Raw genomic sequence first — 11,210 nt, forward strand, 5'->3', positions numbered from 1 at the left:
TGCATATTGGATGACTGTCATTCATATTCCATTCTCCCAGCTCAATGTAACGTTGATAAGTTTAGGCTACTACATGATACTCAAATTTTCCCTATACCCATCACGAGGTTGCTACAACCTAGCCTATGAATTAAAGTTTACAACGTAGGTGCACAGGTCGAGAGACATTTGAGTGATCAAACTGACAGACATTGACACATTCAAAACCACCTTGCACAATCTTGCCTGCATCTAGCTGATCTAGAGTGTAATCATTAGTCCAACAGTTGCAAACAAGAGTTTCTATTGGACAAATTCAGGTATGTTTATCCCCGTTTCGTTCCGTTTGCTTCCGTTTAAGAAACGTTTTTCAACAGAATCGGCGGAATGAATACACCCCTGCTCACAGGCAACACAGTTCACTTTCATAGCAGTCACATAGAAACAGCACGATCCCTATGATCGTTGGATAATTCCTCCTCTCACCTTTTCCCTTTGCTTGTGGATTTCAGTGCGCAACACATCAGCTGTCTGTGACCTAGCAAAACCTTTCCCAGCCAAACCTTCATATTATAATTGCTAACCGCTACATACAGCCCGCATCATTGTCACCATATTAGCTAACATCAAGTCAACATAGCTACTAAAACTAACGCATCAGTAAACCCGCTACAATTATGCAGTACAGTGTACAGTTAGCAAGCAGTTTTGCAGTTACATCGGCGGGCCCAGGTCAGGTGGCAATAAACTCATAAAACCAAAAGCACACCTTGACTTGGAAGAGTTCCAGTGTTGGGTAGCGATAGCCTGCTAGGTAACACAGCATCCCTCTCTGTTTAAGGCGTGTGCTTGAGTAGGCTAAATTAGCTAGCTGCATTGGCTAGCTAAGTAAGTGAAAGTGAAAACAATACAAAATATAGCTTTCTCTCTCTTGCTTCTCCTTCATTTTTGAAGAAATTAATTTGTTCAAAACTGTTCAACTATTGTCTTTCTCTCTCTTTGAGTCAACTACTTACCACATTTTATGCACTACAGTGCTAGCTAGCTATAGCTTATGCTTCAGTGCTAGATTCATTCTCTGATCCTTTGATTGGGTGGAAAACATGTCAGTTCATGCTGCAAGAGCTCTGATAGGTTGGAGGTAGTCCTCCGGAAGTCTATGGAAGGGGGTGAGAACCTCGAGCCTCCTGGGTTTGTATTGAAGTCAAAGTACCCAGAGGAGGATGGAAACTAGCTGTCCTCTGGCTACACCATGGTGCTACCCTACTGTTGATGCTACTGTGGATCTTCATTGCAGGACAGTGTATTTTTCTATCAGAATCTTTTAAAATAAAGATAAGCATTATAATGTTAGATTATAAGAGTAACTCCGGTAGACCTAAAACATTCTTCCTCACTTCAAGTTCAACTGCAAGAGTCAGTCGGAGCACTGGTGTGCACTGCCTTCATAACATAGGCCTGCAGTATAGTAGGCTAACAGCCACGCCACACCAAACCTTCACAAAAGTTTCAAAACTTTATTAGGGTAATATCAAAAGTGTCAAGCCATTGTTTATAGTAAAAATACAAGAAGGATATTATGTGGCAGCAAACACAACATTATAATTGGAATTTATTTTGGCCAAATATTTTTTTATAAATAATGTTTCTACTTGAATAGCTAGTTGCACTTTGTGTGGTATTAAACATATTCTGCTAATGTCTTCTATCATGTAAATTACGTAGCATTGCATGAAATCTGTTTATAAAAGGCCCATGTTCCCCCATGACCCTGCTAAAAAAACATCCCCATGTGTGGAAATCCTAAAAACGTGTCTGCTCAACTGTATGCCACTTCACAAATGCGATTATAGATGCATGAAATTCTTAATTATAAAGGGGACCCCCCCCCAACTCAAAACGTCTTACCAGTGAATACAATGAAGTTGGATTTTAACATTTAAGATCATTTGTTTATCTGGAACCATTCAGAAAACTTGGCCATGTCTGAGTTCGCTTCATTGATTAGTGAATCGAAATTATTGTGTGATAAAATCAAGTTGGTATCATCAGCAAAAAGAATGGGAAGTATGGTAGAAAACACAGCAGCAAGGTCATTGATATACTGTAGATCAGGAATAACAAAGGTCCAAGGATCGAACCCTGTGGTATGCCACAGGATATCTTGGCCCTGGTAGATGCACAACTATTTGCATATACAAATTGTTCTCTATCATAAACATAATTATATTAGCATTTGTATGTATAATCATGCAAACCATAATAATGCAATTTAGCAAGTAATATTTCATCATCAACCGTGTTGAACGCTTTGTATAAATCTAGAAAGATGCCAAGCGCGTTGATTGATGACTTTATTTTGTTTGAGGATTCTTGGATTTTGTTAGTAAAATATACAGTATATTTTTTTGATATCCGAAGTAGATGGGCAAATTTGTTTGTACTATATACAGTGATACAACAGCCATTAAAAACATAAATATTACATCTCAAAACATAGCAGAATAGCTCCAAATAAAATGTCAGCCTGAATGAAGGGTAATATTAAAGCCAGAAATAGAGCTGACAACACTGTGGAAAAGCATAACAGGTTCAATGTTGACACTCTATTATACACCCATAGAGGCCTCTAGAGGCCAAAAGGCCATAGTAGCATAGGCAGCGCTGTTAATTGGCTTCCACCATTTTAATGTAGTCAACTGGGTGGGACATCCAACTTCATTGGCTGATCCCTCCTGGTGACCCTGTCAGAGTCATGTCCAACCGGGTCATCAGGAGGGATCAACCAATCATGAAGAAGAAAATGTACTACTTCAAAATGGAGATTGCCTCAATGGCGCTGCCCATGCTATCACATACACTATAATGGCACAGATACAAAGATGAGTCCTTCATCTACACTACATGACCAAAAGTACGTGACCTAATCGTCAAACATCTCATTCCAAAATCATGGGCATTAATATGGAGTTGGTCCCCCCTTTGCTGTTATAACAGCCTCCACTTTTCTGGGAAGGCTTTCCACTAGATGTTGGAACATTGCTGCGGGGACTTGCTTCCATTCAGCCCCAAAAGCATTAGTGAGGTCGGGCATGGATGTTGGGTGATTAGGCCTGGCTCGCAGTCGGCATTCCCATTCACCCCGAAGGTGTTTGATGGGGTTGAGGTCAGGGCTCTGTGCAGGCCAGTCAAGTTCTTCCACATCGATCTCAGCAAATCATTTCTGTATGAACCTCGCTTTGTGCACAGGGACATTGTCATGCTGAAACAGGAAAGGGCATTCCCCAAACTCTTGCCACAAAGATGAATGCACAGAATCGTCTAGAATGTCATTGTATGCTGTAGCGTTAAGACTTCACTTCACAGGAACTAAGGGGCCTAGCCTGAACCATGAAAAACAGCCGCAGACCATTATTCCTCCTCTGCCAAACTTTACAGTTGGCAATATGCATTCGGGCAGATTCTTCTCCTGGCATCTGCCAAACCCATATTCGTCCGTCGGACTGCCAGACGGTGAAGCGTGATTCATCACTCCAGAGAACGTTTCCACTGCTCCAGAGTTCAATGGAGGCGAGCTATACATCACTCCAGCAGACGCTTGGCATTGCGCATGGTGATCTTTGGCTTGTGTGCGACTGCGCGGCTGCAAAACCCATTTCATGAAGAACAGTTCTTGTGCTGACATTGATTCCAGAGGCAGTTTGGAACTCGGTAGTGAGTGTTGCAACCAAGGATAGGCAATTTTTACGTGCTTCAGCACTCGGCGGTCACATTCTGTGAGCTTGTGTGGCCTACCACTTTGCGGCTGAGCCGTTGATGCTCCTAGATGTTTCCACTTCACAATAACAACACTTACAGTTGAGAAGGGCAGCTCTAGCAGGGCAGAAATTTTATAAAATGACTTGTTGGAACGGTGGCATCCTGTGACAGTGCCACGCTGAATGTCACTGAGCTCTTCAGTAAGGCTAATCTACTGCCAATGTTTGTCTATGGAGATTGCATGGCTGTGTGCTCAATTTTATACACCTGTCAGCAACAGGTGTGGCTGAAATATCTAAATCCACTAATTTGAAGGTGTGTCCACATACGTTTGTATATATAGTGTATCTCTATGGACACACCTGAGCCACTCTGAGTTTGCAAGGTCCCCAAAAAGTGATGGAGACAAGACATGCATCCTCTGATCATTGATCTTAATGACCCATATACAGAATTACCCTATAAAACAGGGGTTGTGTTCATTAGGGCACACAACGGAAAACCTTTTCAAACATTTTGCAACTGAAAATGGAAATTTGGGTCTCTAATTGAACTAAGTCCAAGGTAGTCCCTACCTGTTTCAGCACATTCGAACACGGTTCATTTGGTGCCCAATGAACACAGCCCTGCATTTAACAACCTTTTTGAAAGATTTTTATGGATTAATGTACATCATACAGAGGACAGTATACATGTGTAAGTGATGAAAAACGGGTATGACATCGATGTTGTGTAGCCCTCCCTTTCTTGAGGTGGCGGTGGCTTGCTGTAGTCACCAATCAGCCAGAGTGGCCAGGGAGCCATTACATGAGGATGATTGACTGGGTAGATGGAATCTGGAGGGCCAGATTAGGTAACCCATGCGTCACGATGGAGAGGATCGGAGACGGGGTATAAGAGATGTAAGAACAGATTAAACTTTTATTCAAGCGACCAAGATTGTCATGAGAGGTCATGCCAGGTCAGAGACAACCGACTGAGTCCATAGTTCAAAACAAACAGTGAACATCTGTAGCCTGGTGCCAGATCTGTTTGCGCTCTATAATTAACTCCTATGGTTGTTGCCAAGACTGCAAAAAGATATCTGGCAGGGATTGATTGGGATTCAAACGGGTTGGACAACCTGCCAGGAAATAACTAAGAAAACTATAAATAAAGTGTTCAAGAAAAGAGGAAATAACTAACAAATTACCACTTTTTTTCTCAGTGCCCTTGCTTTTAGAATCTGGATGGGTTGCTGTGGCGTTCATTTGTTTACATAAAAGTCTTATAATAACTTGTACTGATCATAAGTAGTAGATAGCATTTCTTAAAATGCCAAAGATAATGTAATTAGGACAAGATGCTATTTGTTTCACTTTTGCTGATTACATTTTCCCAAAAGGGTAAAGTATAGACTCAACCCTGGACTAAAATGGAATTCTTTGGACTGCCATTTACAGTTATCATACCTCACATCGGATGAACTGATTCAATCAAGATGTGAATGTAGATGTCAAAAGATTACAGTGTGCAGTAGCAAATGAAACAGGGTGACTTTTGTTGAAACACAGTATAGTGTTGTGTGTACATGTTTACTCCATTTAGATATATTTATATCACAACTTCTGCCCCTCACAGTGTTGAGAAGGACCCGCACACTCTCTCATACACTACACACTACAATCACCCCTTTCACACAACAGGGCTAACCTGAACCGTACTGCACTTGATATATGCTTTTCAAATAGTATTTTTCAGCACAGTTCCATAAACTATGTTGAATTCGCCCAGTACAGATTGGCTTGGCTCAGCTCTGTAGTATAAAAAGGGGATCTGAGTCTGACCATCATTCTGCCTCAGACAGGAATGCTGTTCATTTTATTTTCTTATTTTAATTAAACCTTCATTTAACGAGGCATGTCAGTAAAGAACAAATTCTTATTTACAATGTCAGCCTACCTGGGAACAGTGGTTTAACTGCCTTGTTCAGGGGCAGAAATAGCATATTTTTACCTTGTCAGCTCTGGGATTCAATCCAGCAACCTTTCGGTTACAGGCCCAATGCTCTAACCACTAGGCTACCTGCCGCCCCAATAACGTCTCCACCCACTTGTTCACTGGTAACAACAGGTTGGCGAGCAACATGTTGAATGTATACATAATAATTACACTGGTCTGTTTCATTTCCCCCCATGTTTCTATCGTATGCTTGCGAGGCCTGTGTGAGAGAGAGAGAGGTGCTTGCCAATCCAATCACGCACAGAACTGTAGGCGTGCGATGTGGGTGGCTTTTACGCTAGAGGAGCTCTTATCTGTTCAGGAACACACTGTGGATGGCATCTTAACACATACATTCAAATGACAGTCATTCATACAGTGCCTATCTGAACGTGTAACGAGCGAGTCGCGCAAATTGAGGATGAATTCGGTATTCTCTGGCTGCAATTAATGGAGTATCTCAGCAATGGTATTGTTGTAGTCGCATGACTAATGATCATAAAATCAGAATGTTTATTGACAACCAGACTGTGGTAATCGTTACAATGACCACACGATGACCCCTTCACTTGTTAAATATGTGTGTTGTCATTAATTTAAGGTTCCATATACTGTATACCACATATAATACTAACGTGAGCATGACATAACCCTTGACAGCGGCTTTTTCCCTCATAATCCTCTTATACAGTACATACAATCCCAACATAGAAAATCTATAGGTCTGAAGCTAAATCTATTGTCTGTAGTTTAGGGTAGGGGTCAATTCCATGTCAGTCCAGTCAATCTAGAAGATTCATATCAATCCAATTCATGAATGACAAATTTGCCAGTTGTTTTCAAATGTGATTTTGTGTCAATTGTAGACTGCGTTGTATCCACACTTGAGTGATGAATATCCTTGGCTGCAGACCAGAAGACTTGCATTAGCTCCCTAAGGTGATGCCTAGGCTTTAGCTCAGAGGACTAACACTAGCTTGGATCTGGCACAGACCTCACTATTCTACCATAATTGTATACACTCAAAACAAATCTACTTTTCATTTAATCTGTCCTTTTCCTCATTTGTTTTGTCCTTATTTGTTTGTCAGTCCCCAATAACCTCTCTTCTCTCTTTTATAATTTCCCACCGCCACACTATAAAGGTCATGCCTCTCTCTCTACCTCCATCCCTCTCTCCTTCCCCTCTCTCCCTCACCTCCCTCCAAAACAGCGGACCACATCTCTATGCTAATGAGGTGTGGCCGTGTTTTTTCGTATAGTTGTACACAGGCCTCGGATGCTCCTCATGTGCATATTTTATACATGTAGCTTCCAGATGGGTGTTCTGTGGTTTGGAGTGTTCCCATTGAAATTCATGCAGGGACGCTTCCCAAATGTTATGGTCCATTACAGTGCCACTATACATCAGGGTTTAACCATCGTACGTCATCCTAAAAGAGGTGACCACCGCCTTTTGACATCCTTCGCGGAGTTCCACCAAAGACCCCGTTCATATGCTAGTAGTAATTCTCCACACTGGATATTGCCTTCGACAACAAACTACATGCTAGACTCCAGATAAACAGCTCTCAAGCATTTCTGATGGCCTATGGATAAGGGCTAATAATGTCAGGGTGGTGGGGGGGGGGGCAGCTAGATGTTTTGTAAAGCCTCGGGCTATCTGTAAACCGTAAACAGCAGATGTGTACAAATTGTTATGTTCCGGGTGTTAGCTTAGCAGTTGAGAAGGAGGAATCTCAGTTCCTGACATCATACCTAGTTAGTCATGCACATCTACCCAGTGGATTCCCCACACAGCATAGACCAAATGGACATCTCTCACTGAACATCTGGGTGTAAATTAATTCCGAAGATGACCCTTCACTCAGATGAGCGAAAGGGCATCCAAGGAGAGGAGGAGAAGATCGGAGGAATACGTCTTCTCCCTTGACTCCCGTACGTCAAAGGTAGAACAGGCTTTATTTATTCCCATAATACACCTAGCTGATGGCGAGAACTGGATTCTGAACGCTCTCTTAACTCTCTCTCATCTCCCCTGCCCGTCCTCTCAAAACTCAAACAGCTATTTACTCGTGACGTCATGAGTCATCCTACATTTCAATGGTGTCGTCTTTTACCTTTTTCCTTTCTCTTTCTCTCCCTCCCTCGCTTTCTCTTTTGTCTCTTCGACATTTTTCGGGGACATAGTTGCCTCGTCAGTTTCTGGGCACTGAACCTGCAGCTGTCAGCTAAAGTAGCAGCAGCACCTCAGTACCCCTTTGCCCAGCTGAAAAATATGCACACAATGAAAACAAAAAGTAATGCTCGCTCAGTTATATAACTGTCTGTCAACACACTGATATTATGATGGGGTATCTAGTAGCTAGACTGCAGATACCAGGGGAAGAGGCACAGTGAAATGTGTGTATTGAGGAAGGCATTGAGTGAGTATTGTGCTCTTGGTGTAAGGTACCCTGTTGTAGGTAAACAAACTAAGACGAATATGACTTGCTTTGATTAACTCTTTTGAACTTGAACAGCTCTCTCTCCCTCTCACTAGTCGAGCACATTTCATAAAGTGGAAAATCCCACTCTAGTGAAAGACACAACACTTGTACAACACTTGTGCATACTTGTTTGCACATGCACATGCACACACACACACAGTGTTGTAAAGTACTGAAGTAAAAAATACTTTAAAGTACTAATTAAGTCGTTTTTTGGGGGTACAGTGCCTTCAGAAAGTATTCACACCCCTTGACTTTTTCCACATTTTGTTGAGTTACAGCCTGAATTTAAACTGTATTAAGTTGAGATGTTTGGTTAATGGCCTACACACAATACCCCATCTGGTCAAAGTGGAATTATTTTTCTAGATGTTTACACATTAATAAAAAATGTCTTAATAATAATAAGTATTCAACCCATTGTTACAGCAAGCTGAAATAAGTTCAGGAGTAAAAATGTGCTCGCATAATAAGTTGCATGGACTCACTCTGTGTGCAACAATAGTGTTTAACATGATTTTTGGCTGACTACCTCATCTCTATACCCCACACATACAGTGCATTCGGAAAGTACTCAGACCCCTTAATTTTTCCCACATTTTGTTATGTTACAGCCTTATTCTAAAATTGATTACTTTTCAAATTGGGGAGGCAGGGTATCCTAGTGGTTAGAGCATTGGACTAGTAATTGAAAGGTTGCAAGTTCAAATCCCTGAGCTGATGAGGTACAAATCTGTTGTTCTGCCCCTGAACAAGGCAGTTAACCCACTGTTCCTAGGCTGTCATTGAAAATAAGAATTTGTTCTTAACTGACCTGCCTAGTAAAAAAAATTGATTAAATTGGGTTTTTTTCAGCATCAATCTACACGCAATACTACATAATGGCAAAGAAAAAACCATTTTTTAGAACATTTTGCACATTTATTCAAAACAAAAATGGAAATATTACATTTACATAAGTATTCAGACCCTTTTACTCAGTACGTTGTTGAAGCACCATTGGCAGGATTTATAGCATTGCGTCTTCTTGGGTATGATGCTACAAGCTTGGCACACCTGTATTTGGGGAGTTTCTCCCATTCTTCTCCGCAGATCCTCTCAACCTCTTTCAGGTTGGATGGGGAGCATTGCTGCACAGATATCTGAAGGTTTCTCCAGAGATGTTTGATCGGGTTCAAGTCTGGGCACCTCTTGCATTGTCTTGGCTGTGTGCTTAGGGGAGTTGTCCTGTTGGAAGGTGAACCTTCTCCCCGAGCGCTCTGAAGCAGGTTTTCATCAAGCATCTCTCTGTACTTTGCTCCGTTCATCTTTCCTTCAATCCTGACTAGTCTTCCAGTCCCTGCCGCTGAAAAACATCTCCACAGCATGATGCTGCCACCACCATGATCACCGTAGGGATGGTGCCAGATTTCCTCCAGATGTGATGCTTGGCATTCAGGCCAAAGAGTTCACTCTTGCTTTCATCAGACCAGAGAATCTTGTTTTTCATGGTCTGAGAGTCCTTTAGGTGCCTTTTGGCAAACCCCAAGCGGGCTGTCATCGGCCTTTTACTGAGGAGTGGCTTCCGTCTGGCCACTCTACCATAAAGGCCTGATTGGTGGAGTGCTGCAGAGATGGTTGTCCTTCTGGAAGGATCTCCCATCTCCACAGAGGAACTCTGGAGCTCTGTCAGAGTGACCATCGGGTTCTTGGTAACCTCCCTGACCAAGGCCCTTCTCCCCCAATTGCTCAGTTTGGCCAGGCGGCCAGCCCTAGGAAGAGTCTTGGTGGTTCCAAACTTCTCCCATTTAAGTATGATGGAGGCCACTGTGTTCTTGGGGGCCTTTAATGCTGCAGAATTTTTTTTGTACCCTGGCCCAGATCTGTGCATCGACACAATCCTGTCTCGGAGCTCTACGGACAATTCCTTTGACCTAATGGCTTGTTTTTTACTCTGACATGCACTGTCAACTGTGGGACCTTATATTGACAGGTGTGTACCTTTCTAAAACGTATGTGTTATGGCTTTACACTCCCTGCTATATTGTGGATAAAGAGTTACCTGTCTAAAAGAACACAGAGGATGTTCTTTAATGGAAGCCTCTCCAACATAATCCAGGTAGAATCAGGAATTCCCCAGGGCAGCTGTCTAGGGCCCTTACTTTTTTCAATCTTTACTAACGACATGCCACTTGCTTTGAGTAAAGCCAGTGTGTCTATGTATGCGGATGACTCAACCCTATACACGTCAGCTACTACAGTGAGTGAAATGGCTGCAACACTTAACAAAGAGCTGCAGATAGTTTCAGAGTGGGTGGCAAGGAATAAGGTAGTCCTAAATATTTATTCAACTAAAAGCATTGTATTTAAGACAAATCATTCACTAAACCCTAAACCTCAACTAAATCTTGTAATAAATCATGCGGAAATTGAGCATGTTGAGGTGACTAAACTGCTTGGAGTAACCCTGGATTGTAAATTGTCATCCATAATAAATACAAATGTCCAATTAATTGAATTTACCACAGGTGGACTCCAATCAAATTGTAGAAACATCTCAAGGATAATCAATGAAAACAGGATGCACCTGAGCTCAATTTTGAGTCTCATAGCAAAGGGTCTGATTACTTATGTAAAGAAGGTATTTATTAGCAAAGCAATTCACTTTTGGTCCTGAATACAAAGTATTATGTTTGGGGCAAATCCAATACAACACAGTACCACTCTCCATATTTTCAAGCATAGTGGTGGCTGCATCATGGTATGGGTATGCTTGTAATTGTGAAGAACTGTTGATTTTTTCAGGATAAAAAAGTAACGGAATGGAGCTGAGCACAAGGAAAATCCTAGAGGAAAACCTGGTTCAGTTTGCTTTCCACCAGATACTCGGAGATGAATTCACCTTTCAGCAGGACAATAACTTAAAACACAAGGCCAAATATACACTGGAGTTGCTTAAAAAGACAACATTGAATCTTCCTGAGTGGCTTAGATTCTAACATGTATTGACTCAGGGGTGTGAAT

At 41.8% G+C, this 11,210-nt stretch overlaps 1 protein-coding gene across 1 annotated transcript in view; it reads right to left on the bottom strand.

Moving 5' to 3' along the window:
- The window catches only part of LOC106579370 (protein phosphatase 1 regulatory subunit 1B), a 32,928-nt gene that overhangs the window by 20,471 nt on the left and 1,247 nt on the right, over window positions 1–11,210 (bottom strand). The window lies entirely within an intron of this gene.

This window comes from Salmo salar, chromosome ssa19, assembly GCF_905237065.1.
Source record: "Salmo salar chromosome ssa19, Ssal_v3.1, whole genome shotgun sequence".
NCBI lineage: Eukaryota > Metazoa > Chordata > Actinopteri > Salmoniformes > Salmonidae > Salmo > Salmo salar.